The sequence below is a fragment of the Ranitomeya variabilis genome, chromosome 3 (genome assembly GCF_051348905.1).
Source record: "Ranitomeya variabilis isolate aRanVar5 chromosome 3, aRanVar5.hap1, whole genome shotgun sequence".
Taxonomy (NCBI): domain Eukaryota; kingdom Metazoa; phylum Chordata; class Amphibia; order Anura; family Dendrobatidae; genus Ranitomeya; species Ranitomeya variabilis.
In genome coordinates, this window is record NC_135234.1 from 545,844,309 (window position 1) to 545,870,466 (window position 26,158).

The window sequence follows — 26,158 nt, forward strand, 5'->3', positions numbered from 1 at the left end:
GATAATTGTATTATAGGGGTCCGCAATCTCTGGAGGAACAGACCCTGGTATTATGTGGTCCCCTGCATCCTCTACATTATGGGGGTCTTGTATATCTGGAAGAGAGAGCGGATCCTTGTATTAGGGGGGCCCTGGGTCTTTGGAGGAGCAGATCCTTATATTTTCGGGATCCACTGTGTCTGGATGAAGGCATGACTGCTGTTACAATACGTGTGTGACATTAGCTGCTGTGTGCGGCCCTCGCAACAACCTCTTGTTACTCATGTGGCCCTCGGGGTACCCTGAGTTTGACATGCCTGGCTTATTGGAAGGACAGATTCCAGAGATGTGTCACTTTCTAGGCTGCGTGCTGTTAAAGGGAATCTGTCACCTCATTTTTTGAGCTATGAGCTGCGGCCACTGCCATTAGGGGCTCATCTACAGCATTCTGTAATGCTGTAGATAAGCCCCCGATGTACCCTGAAAGATAAGAAAAACAAGTTAGATTATACTCACCCAGGGGGTGGGGGGGTCCGGTCCGATGGGCGTCGCAGGTCCGGCGCCTCTCATCTTCATGCGATGTCATCCTCTTCCTTGCTTCTTGTCTTCACGCTGCAGCTCCGGCACAGGCGTACTTTGTCTGCCCTGTTGACGGCAGAGCACAGCACTGCAGTGCGCAGGTGCCGGGAAAGGTCAGAGAAGCCCGACGCCTGTGCACTGCAGTACTTGGCTTTGCCCCCAACAGGGCAGATCAGTACGCCTGCGCAGGAGCCGCGACAAGCAGCATGGAAGATGATGACATCGCATGAAGATGGGAGGCACAGGACTCGGACCTGCGACACCCCTCGGACCGGACCACCCCTGGATGAGTATAATATAACTTGTTTGCTTTTCTTATCTTTCAGGTTAGATAGGGGGCTTATCTACAGCATTACAGAATGGTGTAGAGAAGCCCCGAAAGGCAGTGGCCGCAGCTCATAGCTCAAAAATGAGGTGACAGGTTCCCTTTAAAGGGAACCTGTTGGCAGGATTGTGCACAGTACCCTACATACAGTGTCAGGTCGGCGCCATTATACTGATTACAATTAAACCTTGGTTGATGAAATCCGTCTTGTGGTTGTTTAATCTTTATTTTCAGTTTTGAGTTAATGATATGTTCATGCTCCGGGCAGCCAGGGCGGGTGTGGGGTCTTCATGTGGTGCTCTGATTAGGTATTCATGTGTATGGCTTCTGACAAATCACTGATCCCTCAGTGACCTGCCCCCTATTTTATATAATGAATATTATATATATTGAGAGAAAAAAATCATTTTCAGCAAGTAGGCGGCGGCGCCTGCACTGCAGCATGATCACATGTGTAATGTGCACTGTGCAGTTCATTCTTTTATATCATGCTATTAATAAATTCATCAAAAACAAAAAATGTGCCTGAAAATGGCGCTGCTCGTGCCTGCACAGTAGAAGTTATCGGCTATCCGATAGCTGCTACTGCGCAGCCACAGGCAGCGCCATCTTGCTAGAGAAAAAAAAAAAAGTCATCTAAGGGCTGTCCCACACGTCCAGATAATTCCGGTACCGGAATAAATCGGTACCGGAGTTATCCGTGTCCGTGTGCCTGGGAACTCACGGAGGCCATACGTGCGGCACACGTGTGCCGCCCGTATGGCGAGTGGGTACCACACGGAGCGTGTGGTACCCACTCTGCATGGTGCTGAAGCTGCGATTCATATCATCCCTGCAGCAACGTTTGCTGTAGAGAAAATATGAATGGTGTTTAAAATAAAGATCCATGTGTCCGGCGCCCCCCCACCCCCTGTGCGCCCCCCCCCGCTGGTCAGAAAATACTTACCCGGGTCCCTCGCTGCTTCCTGGTCTGGCCGCGGCTTCTCCTGCATGCGGTCACGTGGGCCCGATCATTTACAGTCATGAATATGTGGCTCCACCTCCCATAGGGGCGGAGCCGACTATTCATGATTGTAAATGATCGGCCCCACGTGACCGCATACAGTAGGAGGCGCGGCCAGACCAGGAAGGAGCGAGGGAGCGGGTAAGTATTTTCTGACCAGCGGGGGGGCGCACAGGGGGTGGGGGGGGCGGCGGACACATGGATCTTTATTTTTAACACTATTCTTCATATTTTCTCTATAGCAAACGCTGCTACAGGGAAGATATGAATACCGGCTTCAGCACCATGTGGGGGGGACAGCGCTTACTGTAGCGCTGTCTCCTGCACGCACACGGACCCCAGACGGAGAATGTCCGTGTGAGGTCCGTGTTTTACGCGGACCCATTGACTCTATTGGGTCCGTGTAAAACGTGCGCTCCCACGAACACTGACATGTCTCCGTGTTTGGCACACGGAGACACGGTCCGCAAAAAATCAATGACATCTGCACAGATGCATTGATTTTTATGGGTCTACGTGTGTCAGTGTCTCCGGTACGTGAGGAAACTGTCACCTCACGTACCGGAATCACTGACGTGTGAAACCGGCCTAAGATGGTGACACCGGCTCCTGCGCAATAGCAGCTATTGGCGACCATATAACCACTGACCTTCCCAACCTATTAATATCAGCCCACAGCTCTCTGCGTAGCCTTTGCTCGTTATCAAAAACATTTTTAGGGTCCCCCCAATTTTTGATAACCAGCAAAGGCAACACAAACAGCTGGGAGCTGATATTAATAGGCTGGGAAGGTCCATGGTTATCTGGCCCTTTGCAGTCTGATAATATAAGCAGCTGTCTGCTTTCCCTTAGCTAGTTATGAAAAAATAGGGAAGACCCCATGTCATTTTTGTATTATTTATTTAATAGGTGAAATAAGGCTAAGTTCCCTTTAGTGCCACATGAAAGACACTAAAGGGTGTTAGTTTATTGTATGTAGGGGGCTTGTGACATTAAATTGCAACATTACATCTATCTGATTTATCTATTCTATCTCTCTATTCTGACTGTTTGGGCTGTGAATTTACTGTATTTGGCTGATGAAATGTTGGGTTCCATTTTGTAAAAATGGGAAGACAAACGCATATTCCATGGGATTTTTTTTCTTGCACCCATTGACTGCTTTGGCGAGTGAGATCTGACTCTTGCAGACAATCGCAGCATGTTGCAATTTTTTTTTTTCCTCAGTCCGATCCGAGCTGAGAAAAAAACTCTCAGATGAGCACTGCCTCAATTAATAACATTGGTCAGAGTGCAATGCGATGTTTTCTCGCATTGCACTCCTCTGTATTATACGCCAGTGTGAGCGAGCCCTAACAGAATACGGTAAGTGACTTTCTGCTATAAAAAGGTGCATTCAAGGCTAAAGCACAAAAGAAAGAACATTTTTCAGTTCGTGCACAATTCCTTAAGTACATACAGCAGTTTGAAGATATTTGACACAAATGTCAATAAATACTACAAGAGAGAATAAGAAAAGTAATTTCCAAAATCGGCAAATTATAAATTGAGCCCCCACTTTATGAAGGTTTCAATACCATGCAGATGCCCATCAGCAGGATTGTGATCCTTCTTCATGGAGTACTTACACTTTAATATGATTCGTCTATGTAGTTCAAGGGTATCTTCAGACAGAGGGTTTTTTTTATGTGAATTATGGCGTGGATCCACTCTGAAATCCACATCAAAGAGTGTTTGAAGAGGTTTTTGATCTGGATTTTGCAGCAGATCCACTTAAAAATCCAAGAAAAAACTTCCATTTGAACATACTATAATGGAGTATATATTTCTTACCACATTAATCATAGAATAGCTTGGGACACGAGTTCAGCAGATTGAAATAAGATGATTACTTTACTGCTGAAGAAGCAGATTTGGCATGGTGTTAAATGCTACCTAGTGTATAAGTGTGTGTACCCTTCCAGCGGGTGTCTCCCATATTACAGGCAGGATGTATGACCTGTGAGTGCCTACATGTACCTAAAGATATTGGCTACCTACATGTAATACATTTATCATAAAACACATGCTGTTAGCAAAGCATCAAATAAAATGTTAAAATGACAATGTGACAAGACATGATTAAAATCGAGTCATAACACTTAACGGAAGGATGGATCACTCATACCAGTGGTCCACCATCATTCTACACTGAAACGGTTCTTACACGATGCCATCACAATACAGGGAAAGTAAACCGGTTACCACATGTTCTAAATGTATTCAGGCCTCGTGGATACAATCCTCTACATGCTGCTACCTACTCTACCGTCATCCCGAACCGATTGTGCACAGTAACCTACAGTGTGGGGTCGGCGCGGTTCTACTGATTAAATTGGTTGATGAAATCCATCCTGTGGTTGTTATTTAATCTTTATTTTCAGTTTTTAGTTAAGGATATGCCCATGCCCTAGAGCATAGTAAATATAGGAAAACTGACTGAACAGCCATCTAGTCTGAACTGGTGCATAACCAAAAAAAGTCTAACATAGCAAATAGATCAATGGCTGCACTCAATTTTACTGTGCTAAAGCGTCAAGGTAATCTCAGATCGGATGGGTAACTAACCTGTCTGCCTAGCGTGAACACTTACCTATGGCTAATAACATGGTAAAGCCTGCATTTATAGGAAGGTTAGAACCAACTGTGTTTGGATGTAATTAAAATCACAGCATGGTGAAGGGCGGGGCGTTCAAGTCAGAAAAAACAGTACATAGTAAATATAGGAAAACTGACTGAACAGCCATCTAGTCTGAACTGGTGCATAACCAAAAAAAGTCTAACATAGCAAATAGATAATGGCTGCACTCAATTTTACTGTGCTAAAGCAAGGAAATGTGCGATACATGAAATGTGAATAGCATACTGGCTTGTGAAATCTATGAAAAAACACATGAGATGCTTAGCACAAAATTTGGCCAAAAGTTGTGAGCCCATCCACCAAACGTCAAGGTAATCTCAGATCAGATGGGTAACTAACCTGTCTGCCTAGTGTGAGCACTTACCTATGGCTAATAACATGGTAAAGCCTGCATCCAAACACAGTTGGTTCTAACCTTCCTATAAATGCAGGCTTTACCATGTTATTAGTCATAGGTAAGTGTTCACACTAGGCAGACAGGTTAGTTACCCATCCGATCTGAGATTACCTTGACGTTTGGTGGATGGGCTCACAACTTTTGGCTAAATCTTGTGCTAAGCATCTCATGTGTTTTTTCATAGATTTCACAAGCCAGTATGCTATTCACATTTCATGTATCGCACATTTCCTTGCTTTAGCACAGTAAAATTGAGTGCAGCCATTATCTATTTGCCATGCCCTAGAGCAGGCATGGAGGGGGGTCTTCATGTAATCCTCTGATTAGCTGCTCATAATGCAGACTGCTGACAGGTCACTGCTCTCTCACTGACCTGCCCCATAGTTTACATAATGAATATCTGTACCTACTGTAGAAAAAAAAAAACCTTCTGCAGGCAGGTGCTGGCGGTGGCTCCTGTGCTGCAGCCTGATTGCATAGACAAGATGGTGCCAGGTGCGCCTGCCCCATAGCAGCTATTGGAGTGCCATTTTCAAATGGATTTTCTTTTTTTTTTTTAATAACAGGAGAACAGCAAAGAAATCTACTATATAATTGTCTAAGGGTCACTTCCGGCTTTCTGTCTGTCCTTCTGTCTGTCTTTTTGTCTGTCACGGAAATCCCAAGTCGCTGATTGGTCGCGGCAAAACAGCCACGACCAATAAGCGACGGGCACAGTCTGGCTGCTCCTTACTCCCCTGCCGTCAGTGCCCGCTCCATACTCCCCTCCAGTCAGCGCTCACACAGGGTTAATGGCAGCATTAACGGACCGCGTTATGCCGCAGTGTAACACACTCCGTTAATGCTGCTATTAACCCTGTGTGACCAACTTTTTACTATTGATGCTGCCTATGCAGCATCAATAGTAAAAAGATCTAATGTTAAAAATAATTACAAAAAAGTAAAAAATCATTATAAACTCACCCTCCCTCGGCCCCCCGGATCCAGCCTTTCCCGCTCCACGCGACGCTCCGGTGATCGGTCCATGCATTGCGATCTCGCGAGATGATGACGTAGCGGTCTCGCGAGACCGCTACGTCATCATCTAGCGAGACCGCAATGTACTCTTGGGACCAGAGCGTCGCGAGGAGCATCTGTAAACGCCTCGGCTGGATCCGGGGGGCCAACGGAGGGTGAGTATATAACTATTTTTTATTTTAATTCTTTTTTTTAACAGGGATATGGTGCCTACATTGTTATATACTACGTGACAGTGTGGTATACTACGTGGGCTGTGCTATATACTAAGTGGGCTGTGCTATATACTATGTGGGCTGTGCTATATACTTTGTGGCTGTGGTATATATTACGTGGCTGGGCAATATACTACATCGCTGTGCTCTATACTACGTGGCCTGTGCTATATACTATGTGGCCTGTGTTATATACTACGTCTCTGTGTTATATACCAAGTCTCTGTGCTATATATTACGTTGCTGTGCTATATACTACGGGTTTGTGCTATATACTACGTGTCTGTGCTATATACTACGTGTCTGTGCTAAATACTACGTGTCTGTGCTAAATACTATGTGTCTGTGCTATATACTACGTGGCTGGACAGTATACTACGTGGCTGGGCAGTATACTACGTGGCTGGGCAATATACTACGTGGCTGGGCAATATACTACGTGGCTGGGCAATATACTACGTGTCTGCTATTTACTACATGGGCTGTTCTATATACTATGTGGCTGTGTTATATACTACGTGGCTGGGCAATATACTACATGGCTGGGCAATATACGACGTGGCTGGGCAATATACAACGTGGCTGGGCAATATACTACGTGGCTGGGCAATATACTACGTGGCTGTGCTATTTACTACATGGGCTGTGCTATATGCAACGTGGCTGGGCAATATACTACGTGGCTGTGTTGTATACTACATGGGCTGTGTTATATAAAACATGGGCTGTGTTATATACTACATGGGCTGTGCTATATACTACGTGGGCTGTGTTATATACTGTATAAAACTTCATAAATAAACTACATACATATTCTAGAATACCCGATGCGTTAGAATCGGGCAACCATCTACTTAATTATAAATATTGTCAGGACTCTGAACCTTTTTTACCTTTTGTGCATTACTGCCCTTTTCCAAGATGACGTCTTTGGTCTCATGTGCACTGTGTCTTCTTGCTATAAAACTCCACCCCAGCCTTCATTCTGTGCTAGAGTATTCTGCCTTGCATCCAGCTCCTGACCTCTGATTACTCCCTGGCTATATACCTGCTCCTGTGAACCTGTGTGGTGATCCTGCTACTCTGCTCTGAGTTCCTGCTGCATACACCTGTTTCCAGTAATCCTCCTTCATCTGCTGCTCGTGTTTACTTCCATCTGCATTTGCTGGACATGTAAGCTTTGCTGCTCTGCAAAAACCTGAGACTATTAACCAGGCCTCCCTGGTTGAGCAAAGATATGATTTGAACTGCCTTATAAGCTTATCTGTGTTTGGACTAAGAAAAGGATATATTCGTGTCAAGTATCCTCAAGAATAACTGTGCTTCATAGACTTTCTGCTTGATTGCATTTTCCTCTGAAGTTCCCTATAGACTGCTAAGCTGCGTTTAATATTTACACCAAGTGTTGTGGACTTGAGTTTCTCTGCACCTGTTTGAATCACCGTGTGATAATATAGACTTTACCACTTATAAAACTGTGTCCTGTAGTTGTCTTGTTCCACGCAAAGAGTCTCCTGAGTTATCCCCTACAATTATTACAGGATACTCTAGCCATAAAAAAAAGGAGACTGCTGGAACAATGACTGCAGAGAGCAGATTAGAGCAGGTGTTTTCCATAATTAGATCACTGCAGAAAGATGTGGAAGGTCTGCAAAAGAAGTTTGGAAGCTTTGAACACAATCAACAAGTGTTTGGACAAACTTTGCAGGACTTAAGAAACCGCATGGCAGCCCAGGAAAACAAACTTGCTGGCATAGAGTTCCAGTATGGACGGGCTTTTCAGGACATAAGCACGCAAATAGCTGCACAAGTGACTTTACCCTCTGGGCAACCGCCACCAGCTAGCCCACCTAAGTTGCCCCATTCAGATTTAATGGTGATCGCGACAAATTTCGTGGCTTTGTGAATCAATGTATGCTATATTTTGATGTGCATGCTGACCATTTTCCTATCGATAGATCCAAAAGTATTGTGTGTAATAATGCTACTGACCTCACGAGTGCTCGCCTGGGCGAATCCGATGATTGAGTCTCGTGACCCACGGTTAAATAACTTGGATGATTTCTTGGCCGCTATGGCATTAATGTTTGATGACCCTAATCGCCGTGCAACCACTGAATCTGCTTTGTTGTCTTTACGCCAGGCTAAACGTTCTGTTATTGAGTATGCCACTGAATTCAGGAGATTAGCGGTAGATACCAATTGGGACAGTTATGCACAATTGCCTATTTTTAAAAGGGGTCTGTCTAGTATTATAAAAGATGAACTAGCTCGCTCTGAGTCACCACAAGAGCTAGAGACATTTATACAGCATTGTGTGCGCATAGACATTCGCCTTACTGAGCGTAGGCAGGAGAAATTTGCTGCATATAACTGTGTTTCTAACTTTTCCCTTCCTTCCAAAGAGCCTGCAGGTAAAACCTCTCGGGAGGTGGAGGAGGTGCCCATGCAAATTGATTCCGTTCAGAGACGCGAGATCAATGAGCGCCGAGAGCATCGCCTTCGTGAAAGTCTATGTTTCTACTGCGGCCAGTCTGACCACTTCTTGATCAATTGTCCTAAGTGTCCTAGACGGCCTAACAAGGTGCTAGCAGCAGTAGGGGAGTATGACAACTGTGATGATGAATCTGACATCTCTGAATGTAGCCTGCCTTTAAACACTGTATTGCATTCACTTTCTATGACTTCACCCCCCCAAGGAGCTGAAGGAGAAGAACTCTTACTGTTCTCTCCCTATTAAGATCCTGTGTTCAGGACAGTGGATTTCCAGTGCAGCTATGATTGACTCTGGTGCAGGTGGCAATTTCATGGATATCGCATTTGCCAAGGAACATGGTATTGAAATTCAGCAAAGAGCCTCTCCAATTACCATGGAAACAGTGGATGGGTCACCTCTAATCTCTGGGCCCGAGGATCAGGAGACCGTACCCCTTGAAATTTTGTTAGAGCGTAATCATCAGGAGCAACTTTCTTTCTTGCTAATTTCTTCTCCTCATTTTCCTGTGATTTTAGGCATTCCTTGGTTGCGTTCTCAGAACCCAATTATCAACTGGGAGACCAAGGAGATTATCTTTCCAACAAGGAGCAACTCAGCGTTAACAGAAGCTGTCCCTGAGTCCACGGCTACGGAACCACATGTACAGGTATTTTCTTTACCTCCAGCATATAAAGAGTTCTCTGACATCTGTGACAAGAAGAATGCAGATCAGCTTCCTCCACACAGGCATTATGACTGTCCCATTGAGCTGCTTCCTGGGGCAGCTATTCCTTCTGGTAACGTATACCCTTTGGCGGCACCTGAGCTTCAAGCCTTAAAGGCGTATATTGATGAAAATCTGGCCAAAGGCTTCATACGTCCTTCTTCCTCACCAGCAAGGGCACCTATATTTTTTGTAAAAAAGAAGGATGGGACCCTGAGACACTGTGTTGACTATCGGGAACTCAATAAGGTAACCGTACAAAACCGTTATCCTTTACCTCTGATTCTCAAATTACTGTAAAGAGTCCGCCATGCTAAGGTGTTCTCTAAATTGGATCTTCGTGGGGCTTATAATTTGGTGCGTATTCGTCCAGGGGATGAGTGGAAGACAGCATTCAGATGCCGGTATGGACACTTTGAATATTATCTCGTGATGCCCTTCAGGCTTTGTAATGCCCCTGCAACGTTTCAACACCTTGCTAATGACATTTTCAGAGATTTGTTGGACCAGTTTGTGGTGATCTATTTGGACGATATTCTAATCTTTTCTGACTCTCTACAGGAACATGAAGAACATGTCAAAGCTGTTTTAAGACGTCTGAAAGAGAACCATCTGTATATCAAGCCGGAGAAATGCGAGTTCCATCGTTCTGAGATACAGTTCTTAGGTTATATCATCTCTCCCCAGGGGCTGAACATGGAATCTGGTAAGATTCAGGCTATCCTTGACTGGCCGGTACCCAAGAACGTTAAGGAGGTCCAACGTTTTATTGGTTTTGCAAATTTCTACAGACGCTTCATTCGAAATTTTTCTGATATTGTCCGTCCCATTACTTCCTTGACAAAGAAGGAAAAGCCCTTTAAGTGGTCATCACAGGCTCAAGAAGCTTTTGATCGGCTTAAGATCTGTTTCACATCAGCACTGCTGTTGATACACCCAGATCCAACACTTTCTTTCATTGTGGAGGTGGACGCTTCTGATAATGCTTTGGGGGCTATTCTCTCCCAAAGAACTGGAGAGAAGGGTCTGCTACATCCTTGTGCTTTCTTTTCCCGTAGACTAGCCTCAGCAGAGAAGAATTACGACGTGGGAGACAAGGAATTGCTGGCTATTATTGCGGCTTTCAAAGAATGGAGGCATCATCTGCAAGGAGCTGCACAACAGATCATAGTGCTAACTGACCATCGCAATTTAGAGTTCCTTAGATCCGCTAGATGTCTTTCTCCTCGTCAGGCTCGTTGGAACTTATTTTTAAATCAATTTAACTTTGTTATCTCGTACCGTCCAGGTTCTCGTAATGGGAAGGCTGATGCTTTATCCTGAATCCATGCTGCGGATTCCTTACCTGGAGGCCCGTCCAAGACCATTCTATCTGATGCCAATTTCATCGGAGTTATCCACGATCAGGACTTGTGGAAGGAGTGCAGGGAGGCCTATGACGGTGATGTATTTCTGGCCAACCCACCTGTGGATATTAATCTTGTCTTTAAGGGTGGCATGTGGTTCAGAGATCGATGTATCTACGTCCCTGAGGTCGTCCGTCTGCAGATCCTCAAGTTGGTACATGACTCCAAGTTGGCTGGTCACAGGGGGTACAGAAGACACAAGAGTTCCTGAGCCGATTCTTCTGGTGGCCAACTTGCCTGAAGGATACCAAGGACTATGTTCTCTCTTGCGAGGTATGTGCCCGTTACAAGACTCCTCATGTGGCACCTACGGGTCTTCTACAACCATTACGTGTTCCGTCCCACCCTTGGGGGTCTATATCAATGCACTTTATTGTGGAGCTGCCTACATCGGGGGGCATGAATACAATCATGGTGGTAGTTGATCGCCTGACTAAAGCTGCTCATTTTGTTCCATGCACCGGCCTCCCCTCAGCTAAAGATACAGTGAACTTAGTTATACAGAATGTCTTTCGGTTGCATCGGGTTCCAGATGAGATCATCTCTGACCGTGGAGTACAGTTCACTTCAAGATTCTGGAAGGGGTTTTGCTCTGCACTCAATATTAATGTCTGTCTCTCTTCCGCTTACCATCCCCAGACAAATGGTCAGACTGAGTGTACCAACCAGACGCTGGAACAATATCTGAGATGCTATGTCAGCCATCTCCAGGATGATTTGTTGGAGTTGCTGCCGTTAGCCGAATTTTCATATAATAATTCTCAAAGCGCCTCCACTAAATTTACACCTTTCTTTGCCAATCTGGGTTATCATCCGTGTATTTTACCTAGGTCTCCAATTAATTCTCCGGTTCCGGCAGTGGAGGAAAGGCTGACTGTGATGAGACAAAATCTGGAGGTTCTGAAGGAATCCCTGACCACAGCTCAAGAACGTTATAAGAGATCGGCTGATAGATTCCGTAAACCTGCACCCATGTTCAAGGTAGAAGATTCTGTGTGGTTAGCAACTAAGAATCTGAAGTTAAACGTTCCTTCACAAAAACTTGGGACAGAAATTCATTGGCCCTTTCAAGATCAACGGTATTGTGAGCTCTGTGGCCTGCCGGCTGAAGCTGCCTAGGACTATGAAGGTACACCCAGTTTTTCATGTATCTTTACTAAAGCCTGTATCTCCTAATACCTTCCAGGGACATGTTGTGCCACCTCCGCAGCCTGTGGTGATTGATGGGCAAGAACAATTTGTGGTGGAGGAAATTATTGATTCCAGGATTCGCAGGAATCGGCTCCAATATCTGTTAAGATGGCAGGGATATCCCCAACAGAAATGCCCAACAGAAGATTTCTCGTTTTCATCAGAGATTCCCTGAGAAACCAGGTCCAGGATCGTCCTGAGGAAGCTTCTAAGGAGGGAGTAATGTCAGGACTCTGAACATTTTTTACCTTTTGTGCATTACTGCCCTTTTCCAAGATGGCATCTTTGGTCTCATGTGCACTGTGTCTTCCTGCTATAAAACTCCACCCCAGCCTTCAGTCTGTGCTAGAGTATTCTGCCTTGCATCCAGCTCCTGACTTTTGATTACTCCCTGGCTATATACCTGCTTATGTGAACCTGTGTGGTGATCCTGCTACTCTGCTCTGAGTTCCTGCTGCATACACCAGTTTCCAGTAATCCTCCTTCATCTGCTGCTCGTGTTTACTTCCATCTGCATTTGCTGGACATGTAAGCTTTGCTGCTCTGCAAAAACCTGAGACTATTAACCAGGCCTCCCTGGTTGAGCTAAGATATGATTTTAACTGCCTTATAAGCTTATCTATCTGTGTTTCGACTAAGACAAGGATTTATTCGTGTCAAGTATCCTCAAGAATAACTGTGCTTCATAGACTTTCTGCTTGATTGCATTTTCCTCTGATGTTCCCTATAGACTGCTAAGCTGCGTTTAATATTTACTCCAAGTGTTGTGGACTTGAGTTTCTCTCTGCACCTGTTTGAATCACCGTGTGATAATATAGACTTTACCACTTATAAAACTGTGTCCTGTAGTTGTCTTGTTCCACGCAAAGAGTCTCCTGAGTTATCCCCTATAATTATTACAAACATATTACATATGCGATCAGGCTGCAGAGCAGGTGACGGCGCCTGCAGAAGTTTTTTTTTTTTCAAGATATATTTAATATTCATTATGAATACTTAAGCACATCACCACATGAAGACCCCCCCCCACAAGCTGCCCAGGGACACGAGCATATCATTAAAGGGAACCTGTCACCCCCAGGCGCCTTTAACCAAAAGGGCCACCTTTTATTTGGGGTCCCTGCCAACGCTGAACTATTCGTTTTTCGAACTTGCCTTTCCTACCTGTAAATGCCTCCCAGCCATCACTCAGGGCCTCTGTACGCCAGGCGCCGCCTCCACTTCCTTCATTAACGTCCCCGGTGCTGTAAGTTTTTTTTTTCTGGCATGCGCAGTTTGCGCTGCCCTTCGACTCCCATCACATGATGGGAACTTACAGCGCAGGCCTTTCCCGCTCCATGCGGGAAGTGGAAGCGGCGCCCGGCGGTACGGCGGCCCTGAGTGATGGCTGGGAGGAGTTTGTGTCAGGGGGGAAAAGACATGCCCCCCCGACAAACTACAGGTAGGAAAGGCAAATTCTAAAAAAGAATAGTTCAGCGTTGGCAGGGACCCCAACTAAAAGAGGCATTAGTTCTGCACAAGGTGGCTCTTTTAAGTTAAAAACACCTGGGGGGGGGGGTGCCAGGTTCCCTTTAACTAAAAACTGAAAATAATGATTACACAACAACCAAGAGACGGATTTCATCAACCAAGGTATCATTTTAATCAGTATAACGGCGCCGACCTGACACTGTCTGTAGGTTACTGTGCACAATCCTGCTGACAGGTTCCCTGGGTATTCTCAAGTTGTTAAATTTGTTTAATTAGTCAGACAGCATGAAAATAAGCACGTTTGCAATTGACTTGCTTTTTCTTTCTGCTGTCATTCTCCTGCAACAGCTTTTATCTTTCATAGTGTACAGCTCATTTGCATGGAGCTTGGCCTTCAAACCCTGATCTGGAATAGCAGTAGTTACATTCCAGGAGAGGAGTTAACGCTTAACATCAGAGCTGTGGAGTCGGAATCATGGAGTCGGTGTCCATTTTGGTGGAGTTGGAGCAAAATGGACCGACCCCTAAAATATATAATTGGATACAGTAGTATAGTGCAGGCTGTGCTGAAAATGTTTCTAAAAGAATTTGGAAAAGTTATGAAATGTCTGTTCTGTTCCTGATCTAAGGATCTCGGCTTTTAGTTGACATGAATCTGTGCTGCACTTTATATACATGCTCAGTAGTGACCAGTGCTGTGGGTTCAGAGGAAATTGAGGAGTCGGAGATTTGGCTTACCGACTCCACAGCCCTGCTTAACATGCCAGTCAGCTCTCCAGCCCATTGATTTCTATACAGCAGCTAGCTGCTCACGTGCCTTCCCCATCCTATCATCTTCTGAAGAGATGCTGTAATAAATCTTGCAAAATCAGGAGCTGACAGCATTCACAGCAGGTCTCCTAAACTCAGCTCTCTACTATTGATGTCCAAATCTGAGCGCTTGTTCAAATGCCCTGACATCTCTGTGTCCATACAGTGATATCAGTTTGCACTGCAGAACAAAGCAATGATAGCAGGGTGTGCTACAGCAGAACTTGTGTTGAGCTGTATAGTTCTACTAATACTAAAGCTCTGATACTCACCAAGGAGGAGAGCCTGCCTTGCCAGCAACCAAGCAGTACAGAGACTGCATAGCTCCGAGATGCTGAAAAGACAACTTGACAATACCCTTTTAACAGCATCATATATGGCTTTGAAAAAGGGACTGTAACGTCCAGGGTGGCCATAGATCTCCTGACCAGAACGTAAGAGCTTCATATCTGCCTTTTAGGCCGTGAGTTTGGGTAAGGAGGCCCATAGCGAGTCTGGATATAGCGGACCGTACAGGACCTCTGAATTCAATTAGATAAGGCAATAATTAGGTTTTCAACGGTGGGACAACACCATTAACAGAATTTTTATAGGACTAACCTCTTATCTTAGTGCATTTAATACAGGGGTGGGGAACCTCAGGCCCCACAGCCATTTACGGCCCTCGATGACCTTTTATCAGGCCCCCGAGAGCAGATTCTCAGGGACCGCATGCGTGGGCAGAGTGGTGTATTTTGATTGCCACCAGCTCATTAATTTCTTCTTGCTCTGTTAGCGCACACACACAGTGATCACTACTGAACACTGAAGGGCATGCAATGAAAGATTACGTCCTGACACCAGTGCCAGAGTCAGGATGTACTTTGTGGGTGGACTTTGTACGGCCCCTGAAGGATGGTATACATAGCCAAATGGCCCTTCGCAGAAAAAAGGTTCCCCACCCCGATCTAATAGAACACATAAGGTATGTAGCCAACTTGTATCTCTGATTAAATTATGTGCAAGATGAACACCTACTCCCTCTGAAAATACTGAGCCATGATCTGAATATAGCCATTTTGGTGCGACAGTCATTTAGTGTTAGGGTTTTGGCAATTGTGACCTTTTCATGTGATTATGTCATGCTACCAGCACTAGAAATACCAAGGGTAAGCGTTCATTCATCAGCATTTGATGTTTAACGCCTTGTCCACCACTGAGTTCACACGTTGCGACCATTGCACATATTTTTGTAGCTATCTTATGAAATGATGCTACAGCCTCAGAGATCTGCAGGGTGGTAGTGGGCCAGGCTTGCAGCAAAACCACTCCGAGTTTATTGCGGCAAGTAGCGCTGAGGCATATGGTAGCATGTAGTTCTACCACACGGTTCAAAGCTAAGCGGTACACAACCGCCCCTTGTCTGCGCCGGCCTCAGGGAGACTAGCAAACCATAGCCTTTATTTCCTAGAAGCATTTCACATTAGCTCTTTGCAGAAATTTTGAAATGACTACATTTAGCTTAGAAAAACGTTCAGCTTATACAGCACTAGACTGAGCTTATTAAATACAAGGAATCATGAGAGATAAAGAGGTTAATCACTTAATTAATATTAATGTGGGCAGCACGGTGGCGCAGTGGTTAGCACAGCAGCCTTGCAGCGCTGGAGTCCTGGGTTCAAACCCCACCAAGGACAACATCTGCAAAGAGTTTGTATGTTCTCTCCGTGTTTGTGTGGGTTTCCTCCGGGTTCTCCGGTTTCCTCCCACATTCCAAAGACATACTGATAGGGAATTTAGATTGTGAGCCCCAACGGGGACAGTGATGATAATGTCTGCAACCTGTAAAGCACTGCGGAATATGTTAGCGCTATATAAAAATAAAGATTATTATTATTATTATTATTATTATTATTAATGATCAGCATTAGTGAGCGAACGTGCTTGTATAAGGTGTTATCTGAGCATGCTTGGCGTACATGAAAAATGTGTTCGACAGCCGCCACACATGCAGGGATTGGTTGTTTGATAGGCAATCCTTGCATCTGGTCCAGTTGTCAAACAGAAGATAGACATGCAGCCGCGGGGTTTCAAACATATTAATGAAGCACGCAGATAGCACATGAGCATGCTCCGATAACACCTTATCCCAGCACATTCGCTCAGCACTAGTCAGCATCACAATGAGGCATACTTCCAAAACGCCAACACAGATCAAGTTTTGCCTTCTAATACATTCCTTCCTGATGCTGAGAGATCTTCACACCATATTTCCTTCTAATCCAGTATTGGGATTAAGATCTATTATAGGATTTTTCCCCACATCATATTTGTGACTCACTGGATATTGTCTGCATGTAACCACATATATAAAATTCAAGCTTCCTTGTAGTTATCCCCCCTCTCATTATCCAATAATAATCATGTTAGGTAATATGGAAAGCCAATATGATACCACTGATGGGGCCTACTGAAAAGAGCTTAGAGTCCAGTATACTACAGCCTTTTATCGGTCTACTCATAGATAGCTGTAGGCTGAACAGTCTTTAGGATGACCCCTATGTCTCCAGACTCGCCCATCGGACAAGCATTCCTGTGTTCTCTGAGAGAACCACTGCCAGACTCCTCTGCTGGCAGCTTATCTCCATGACGAACAAAGGATAAGCTTGAAATTCCAACAGCCCAATCCTCTCCGCCGACATCATGTATCCGGGAAGAGTCTGGAGGCCACTGCACACGTTAGATGGTCAGCCGATCCCTCTGAAATCAACAGGTTTGGCCAACTATTATCCAATGTGTGAGGAGGTGCTAAGCAATAAGCAACCATGGCTTAGGCTTCTTTCACACTCCGTCGGTACGGGGCCGATTCTAAAGTCCCGGGGAGGAGGGGGAGGAGGGGGCGGAGTTCCGGCCGGGCACGCGCGGTAGGAAATGGCGGACCCGACGTACGAAAAAAACGTTCCCTTGAACATTTTTTTGTGACGACAGTCCGCAAAAACACAACGCATCCAGTGCACGACGGACGCGACGTATGGCCATACATTGCGATCCGTCAGCAATACAAGTCTATGGGAAAAAAAACACGCATCCTGCGGGCACATTTACAGGCGACGGACACCAAACGATGCAAGTGTGGAAGTAGCCTTACGGTCACTGCGGAGTTGAGGGCCACTCCTGCTAGTAGCTCAGTGGCTTATCACGTATAGTTACAAATTCCACAGCCACCATAAAGACAAGGCAGGACACCTGTGTGCATTTTTGTCTCTCAAGCCCAAATCTTCAATTTCTTATCTATAATGCCTTTCTCTATTAAATAAAATGTTGTTCTCCCTCCATTTTACATGTTATGCCAGATGAGTCTGTATCTAAAAGAAAAAGATGGATGAAATGGCAGCTGTGGTTAAAGGGAATCTTTCACAAGGTTTCTGCTCCCTAATCTGAGAGCAGCATAATGTTGGGGCAGAAACTCTTGATTCCAGCGATGTATCACTTAATGGGCTTCTGGCTGTAGTTTTGATAAAATCGATGTTTTATCAGCAGGAGATTATCACTAGAGGACTAGTAAACCTGCTGCCATGTAGTCCTCCATATTCATGAGTTCTGTATAACCTAGCCTCCAGCACTGGTTGGCAGCTTTCTGCCTATGCACAATCAGTGATTTGGGTGTTCAGAGAATTGGAAGATTTGAAGCAGATAAAAGTGATTTATCAAAACTACAGAAAGCAGCCCAGTAAGTTATACATTGCTAGAATCAGGGTCTTTGCCCCTACATCATGAAGCCTTCAAAAACCTGGTGACAGATTCTCTTTTGGTGATATGCATGGGGTTCTCTTTCCCATATGATGCTTTTTCCAGGAGTGGCTATGGGTGGCCATGCACATGGCACTCTATTGCACATAGTTATTGCTTAGTATATTTTTGGATATTCTTTTGATACTGCATTATTAATTATCTGTACATGTGCATTGCACCTTTCTTCTTTACCTGAACATTACTTGACATAACTTTAGTTGTATTGTCCATTCCTACTTCTCTTGGCTATACATCACTTGTACAGGGGAAATATAGGATACTGCAAACATTAAACAGCTTCTAAAACATTACATTTGGAATTTGGGGTCCACAGTGCATATTGGGCCTGTATCAGAAATAGGAAAAATGGTCCACGCTGCCTTTAGCATCACATCTTCAGCTTTCATTCTAAATTGTTTATCATCGTGCTTAGTTAATTAAGGGGGTCATTCGTATCCTCCTATTCTGGCAGCCCTCCAGCAAACACAGGTTATAGTAAATCGATATATACAGTCACAATAATCCGAAACACTCTGCAGCATTTGACACCGTGGATCATCAGCTCCTCCTCACTATGCTCCTCTCTATCGGCCTCAAGGACACTGTTCTCTCTGGTTCTCCTCCTACCTCTCTGACCGCTCCTTCACTGTATCTTTTGCTGGCTCCTCCTCCTCTCATCTTCCCCTTACTGTCGGGTGCCATTTCTGTGTGTGGTTAAACCATTACTGCCCACCAACATGCTCGCTGACTTGGTATCATATTTGATTCAGATGTTTCCTTCACACTCCCCACATCCGATCACTCGCTTCTGCCACCTGCACCTCAAAAACATCTCTAGAATTTGACCTTTTCTTCCCTTTTACTTGACAAAAACTCTTACTATACCTCTTATTTATTCTCGTCTGGACTAATCCAACTCTCTACAAATCAGTCTCCCTCATACAAAACTCTCCCCTCTCCAATCTGTCCTGAATGCAGCAGCCAGGATCATATTCTTTTCCAACAGCTATACCAATGACTCTACCCTGGGCCAGTCGTTGCACTGGTTGTCCATCAGCTACAGAGTTCAAAATAAAATTATCACTCTCACCCACAAAGCGTTCCACGATTCAGCACCACTCTACATCTCCTCACTTATCTCAGTCTACCACCCTACCAATGACCTCCATTCTGCTAAGACTTCTCACGTGCTGCACCAATTCTTTGGAATGCACTACCCAGGACAATTCGATGAATTCCCAATACCCACAGTATAAACATTGGCACACAAACAAATATCTTTAGACTGGCCTGTTGGCCCACATCTCTTAACTAACTATCCCTGTTTTGACTATACAAAATTTTCTTCAAAATCATGACCTTCGTATTATCTATTTACACCCACTACATGTACTTGTGTCTGTGCTTGTACAACTACTGAATAGTGACTGGTTCATGCAGAATAATGTGAATTCTCTATTTATTATATTGATTGCTGGACCGTACAATATAAGAACATTGTACCATTTACCTTTCGTGTCTCCCCTATTTCCTCATAGATTGTAAGCTTGTGAGCAGGGCCCTCACTCCTCTTGGCATCTGACTTATGTGTTATTCTGTAATGTATTTTATTGGCTGTACAAGTTCCCTCTAAAATTGTAAAGTGCTGCGAAATATGTTGGCACTTTAAAAATTATTATTTCATGGAGTGGCGCGGAGGTCATTTGTTCTGGCTCTCACAGACTTGCATTAAAGGGGCTGTCCACTACTAGGACAACCCCTTCTTGATCTAAATGTTTGGCCCTGATAAAATTAAAAAAAGGCTATACTCACCTCCCTTGCCGGCGCCATTCGAGAGGTGTCGGCACTCACAGTCCCAGGGCTGTGTTTCGGTGTTGGGACACATGAGCCCGGAGCAGAATCAGCACTGGCGTCACTGTCCCGGCCTTCTGTCGAATTGAACATCAAAGGAAGTCCAGGCTGAGGCTGATCTCTTGCTACGAAGGCGAGGACAGTGACGCTTGCTACAACCATGCCACTGTGGAAAAAAGACTCCAACACCAGCTTTAGCTAAGCTTCCCTGAGTGATCTATCTGTGGCTAACAAAGGCCTAAATATAGATATTTTTTATTTGCTTTTAACAGTCCCTGCAGAACAATGTCTTGTTGCTAGAGAATCCAGTCTATGCACAGCAAGCAGACAAGTAAAGCTAAACTATGGTATTCAGCTCCACATACTGTATCTCAGCTACCGACACCAGGTTTTAGTGCAGAACGTGAAAATTTGCACAGCAACAACCAGGTACAGACATATGTTGGCGACATGGTTTACAAACCTCAGTCCTAAGAACTTAACTCTATGGAACAGAATATAGAGAACGCAACAAAAGCATATAGTTCTCATTGCAGATAATGAGAATTTATAAAAAACGTAAAATGAATATGCAATATTTTATTGGGAATATGTTATCATAAAAAACTACCAAATATACCGTACTCCAAAAATAACCATATATCTGCCATTCTAATTAATGTTTTGGAGCTACGGTATTTAGGTCTATGGTGCATACTAAAGGCACATTTATTAACTGCATACTTCCTCCCTAAACTTCAGGCACACCAGTCAGGGCATACACACTGCAGAGGAGCTGCGGTCAACGGCTTCCACTACTAAGAAGGGGCTCTTCAGATTGACTGCACGTAAGACAGTATGTATATATATATATATATATATATATATATATATATATATATATATATATATAAAATCACACATTGTGTATGGATTTCAATTGCAGTTTGAAGTGTGTGTGTATGTGTGTATATATATATATATATATATATATATATATATATATATATATATATATATATATGAAGCATGATTATCCATTTTCGTAAACTGCAGTATAAAACCACACACCTCAATGCTCTTTTTCAGCATGAATGGCTCACCTTCTGAGGCTTTATTCACACATCAGTATTTGTATGCCAAAACCAGGCGTCTCCAAGACACAGGTGTCAATCTTTCATTTACAGTTTTCCTAAGCCCCACTCCTGGTTTTGGCATACACACACTGATGTAAGATATTGAGGTGTGAATAAGCCCTTACAAGGTGACTTCGCTTTCCCTAGGAGGTCTCTGCTCTGTCCAGTGCCAGCCATGGCTACACCTGAGGCCTAGCCTGCCTGGCAGGGTACGGGGAGGGCACCACTTGCTGACTGCTCCCACTATGCCCTTTGCTACAGACACGCCAATTTCTAACAAATATGTCTTATCTTATTATAAGGCTGGAGAGAAACCTAGGAAGTTGACGAGGAGCTAAATAGCAAAAGCAAGGCTTTTCTGGGAAAGAGGAAAAAAAATCTGATGCCGTTAATTTATTCTGCTGGCTGTGTGTTCTCATTAATATTGCATGAACGTGGCATAATTGAAGTAGGCGTTATTATCACTGCAAACCCAATATACACTTACACCCTATAGAGAGCAAATCCTCCAAATCAATGCAGCTAGATGATGCCACCATTCCACTGTGATCAGGGATAATGATGGGGCTCTGGAGCTGACACATGAGAGCCAGCAGTGAGGGCTATGTCTGCAGGGTGGCAGGTGCCATCAGATGGGGGGCTAGCCAGGGTCCTCACTTGTATGCAGCAGACTGCAGCAAACTCTTCTTCCATGCAGGGGCACTGAGCAATCCTTACCTGCCACAGCACTGGTTATTCCTCTGCTGCGCCAGTCCTCCCCTCTCTGACAAGCATCCTCCTCCTCCTCCTCACCCCAGCAGCAATGATCTGCAGCACAGCCTGTCTTGCCCCTGCCTCGCTGGCCCCCTCACAGATGCTTTGCCCTTCCAGGGGTTTCCCATCAGATGATGAAGCAGAGAGAGATGGCTTGTACAGTGTCACTCTGCAGCCCTTCCTTCCTATCCCTCCCAGTCTACAGGAACCAATAAGAGGCAGGTCCCTCATCCCTGGCTTCTCGGCACTGGCTCCAGCATCCTGATTGACACTGCAATACAGCAGAACTAGTGTGCAAAAACAACAGTGCACCACAGCCATACTGATGGAAATGGAGTTTCCTTTCCACAAGGTCCTCGTCACCCACCCCAGAATGTGAGCATCTGCATCATCCTACTGCAGGGCTCAGCACCCTGAAATACAACTCCCAGCAAGCTCTGCGGCTGCTTGAAGGTGACAGGAACAGGAGTCAGCAACAGCTGCAGAGGCAGGAGAGCCCCAGCCACAGCCACATTGCCCTCTCCTGCTGCAGTGACACTGCAGGCTGCTGCATTAACCCCTGAGAGCAGAGCTGCACATCACTCATGCATCAGGGAGGCTGTTTCTCACAATCCACAAACTACATTGCAGCAGAGCCATCAGCATAGTGCAGCACATCAGTCCATTACTGGGGTATACCTGGCATGATGGAAGTGCTATGTGATGTTACACAGCAGGAGGAGATGATCAGGTGGATCTACATTTTTGTGGGTAAAGTTTTACTAATTTTTATATTTCATTCACTGAAATCCCTGGTATTTGGACGGTCTCACTAATGACTGACTGTCTTGCCTGTATGGCTGCATGCAGAGACAGCTGTCAATCACTGAGTAGGACCGCCCACTGGACTCCTATACAAACACCAGGGATTTCACTGAATAAAATACTAAATATACAGAATCTTTTCCCACAAATCTACAGTTCTTTGTGCTCAGCTTCTCTAAAAGATGTCACTGAGCCAAGATCTCGATCTGTTTATGCGCTGCCCCGCTGTAATTCTATTTAAGACCAGCCGGGAAATTAAACATTCTGGGCCCTGTGCACCCAAATCTCATCACCAGAAAACTTCAAATGGTGATTGAAAGAAAAACCACAGAGCGGATTTCTTCACCTATTGTATCAATGTAATCTGTATATCAGCCCCATTACGACCATGCATTCACCTTAACTTGCAAAATTCTTCATATAATGGTCATCAGACCGAGTTTAAGAACACAGCAGTCGTTGGAAACGCGACCGGTTTCACTTATTTGCATCTCTTATTCCCAATCATGCCCCTGCCTAGGGATATTTTAGTGTTGCCATATCTATTTTAATCATGAAATAAAGGATTTCATTTTGTGTATTGAAGCTGGACTCACTTCCTTCACAAGCGCCTTGGATTCTCTCTTTTCATCTGCAGCCAAGCCGGTCAGTCTTAGCCCGGCCAACATAGGAAGATTCCTCCAGACCCAGCTATAATACGACAAGTGGCATATAAAAATATTGGGCCCAATTCATGAAATGCCCCTATCTCATTAGTCTCCTTATGAATTAGGCACATCTTACAACAGCCAGGCGCCTCCGACAACAATATGAATCTTCAGAGAATTCAGATGAGTTTGCCGATCAGGCTCCATCAAGGCCTGTGTAAGATGCGGAAGTCATGGCCAAGGGGCTGCGTTTCCACGTCCTTCCAACCCGCAGATAAATAGTGTCCCAGTGTGCCATCTCGTGTAGGGTGCTCACTAGCCGGCCGTAGGGCTCTGCTGTCTTCAGTTCTCCATACCCAGCAACAGCCAGACATAAACCAGTTCGTTTCAACATTTAACAGTTTACTTGACATACATCAGATTGTACCACGCAGTATCGGGCACAGCACCCTCCGTTTCTTGTTTCAGTAAGGCCGGTTTCACATTAGCGTTTGCATGAGCTGCGGAGGGCTGCGGACTTCCTCCGTGAAGCCCCGCCCTCGGCCGCACCTCCGCCTCTAGCTCCGCCTAATTCTGCATGCGGCCGGCATGCGGCCACGTACCTATCTTTAACATTAAGTACGCAGGTCGTGCCGCTGTATGCGGATGCTTCCGAATGCGTCGTTTTGACGATGCGGCGACCAGCGTAGGACGCAGCTTGTAGCAATTTTTTTTTTCTGCATCGTCAAAACGACACATGCGGAAGCATCTGCATACTGCTGCACAACCTGCGTACCTAATGTTAAAGATAGGTACGCCGGCCGCATGCAGAAGTAGGCGGAGCTAGAGGCGGAGGTTCGGCCGAGGGCGGGGCTTCATGGAGGAAGTCCGCAGCCCTCCGCAGCTCATGCAAAAGCTAGTGTGAAACTAGTCTAACACAGTACATTTGCTTTCCTTTCTGCCTGAACTATCCCTGCTGTAACAGTTCCTGTCAGCCCTAGAGATTTTCTGCCCGGCCCCGCAGTATTGCCGAGATCCATAAACTTTCCCTCACATCCAACTTCCTCTGCACGAAGGGGAGAGTTGGCGCTCTCCATAGCCACCCATTCGAGCCTTGAGCTCCGGACATTGCAGGAATATCCACAGAGAGTTTGTTACGGTCTCATACAGCCCAGCACAACTCATACTTGCCTCTGCTAGCAGCCCGCTGCACTTTTAAGGGTAAGTTCACACAGGACTTTTTTGCTGCGTATTTTTATGCTAATTTAGGTGCGTTTTTTTGGTGCGTATTTGGTGCGTTTTTTGAGTAAGTTCACACAGGACTTTTTTGCTGCGTATTTTTGCTGCGTATTTTTGCTGCGTTTTTTATGTCAATTTTCAGCTGCTTATAATAGATGCGTTTTTTGTGACAGGACACCTCACAATGGCTCTTCACACCTCACAATGGCTCACAATGGATCTTCACACCTCACTACCAGGAACTCCCTTACAATAGATCACAATCAGGACACCTCAAAATGGCTCTTCACACCTCACAATGGCTCACAATGGCTCTTCACACCTCACAATGGCTCACAATGGCTCTTCACACCTCACTAACCACACCCCTAAGCTCTTGGCTGTGAGATCACTTCCTGCTGGCCATGATTTTTCTGCACAAAAAACGCAGCAAATAATGCTACATGCGTTTTTGCAGCGTTTTTGCAGCGTTTTTTCCATCACCCATTCAAGTCAATAGGTGAAAAAACGCTGCAAAAACGCAGCAAAAACGCTGAAAGAAGTGACATGCCCTATGTCCAAAAAACGCAGCAAAGCAGAAAATACTGATCAAACAAAAACCCAATGTGTGTGCATGAGATTTCTGAAATCTCATAGGCTTTGCTGGTACTGTAAAAAGCAGCTGAAAATTAGCATAAAAAAAGCAGCAAAAATACGCAGCAAAAAAGTCCTGTGTGAACGTACCCTAACTCTCAATAGCAACTGTCACCAATGAACTCTTTCACTGACTGACTTAAACCAGGAAGTGATTGCCTTTAACTGACCATAATCCCTCCCACTTTCGACTGGACCAAATAGTAACTGTTTCTTTGCTCTGTCTGCCCCAGCAGTTGGTTGCTGGGTAAACTTATCCTGTGCACTATAATTACTACATCTAGTATGCCCACAACTATTTTCCCTTTCTAACTTAATCCCTAAGTCCTATGCTATAACTTATACTCTAAACCTAACCCTAGGCTTTTACTATATACTATAGATAGTTCATGCTATACATTAATCACATTGCATTACAGTAACTGTATCACTTAGTGCCTATAGAACTCTATGAAAATTCACAAATCACATAACTCACAAAATACAATATAATCACGACACAACACATTTGAGAACATTCCTTGAAAACATTGTCTTTAGGGGGAGAGACATATGACGTTTCCTGTCACACCCTTACACCCCGCACACATTGGCATAGCTGCACGGACTGCTCTAAAAATACTGAAACAATTTGCACAACTTCAAGTTGCACAAAATGTTTTTGGCATTTTAAAGGGAACCTGTCACCACGTTTTTGGAAGATGGGATAAAAATAGCGTTAAATAGGGGCAGAGGTGGGCATTACATTAGTGTGTGTGTTATGCGTTTATTACCCACCTAAGTTGCCGAAATAACTTTGCAAAGTCTCCGTTTTCGCCTGTCAATCAGGCTGGTCAGGTCGCATGGGCGTTGTCTTCCCCCAGATTTGGCGTAGTTTTCCGTTGGTGGCGTAGTGGTGTGCGCATGCCCAAAGTCCGGAATCCTCTTCCAGGGGATTTAAAATAGCGCGGTGTTCGTTATTGCATTGGTGATCGGTGGGCGCGGCCATCTTCCTTTGGCCGCGCGTGCGCAGAAGCGGCGCTCTGCTGGCCGCGGCTTCAGGAAAATGGCCGCCGCGATATCCATCTGCGCACGCGCGGCATCCCGCGGCCATT

At 45.0% G+C, this 26,158-nt stretch overlaps 1 protein-coding gene across 21 annotated transcripts in view; it reads right to left on the reverse strand.

Moving 5' to 3' along the window:
- MBNL2 (muscleblind like splicing regulator 2) overlaps positions 1-26,158 on the reverse strand; it is a 257,792-nt gene that overhangs the window by 119,193 nt on the left and 112,441 nt on the right. For 3 of the 21 annotated variants that reach the window (XM_077297140.1, XM_077297143.1, XM_077297128.1), the window contains exon 1: positions 21,727-21,936. The exons of 17 other annotated variants lie outside the window; for them this stretch is intronic. The gene's annotated coding sequence lies outside the window, so the exon portion shown is untranslated. Of the gene's footprint in view, positions 1-21,726; positions 21,951-26,158 lie in introns of those variants that run through there. One more of the 21 variants, XM_077297134.1, reaches the window with a different exon arrangement.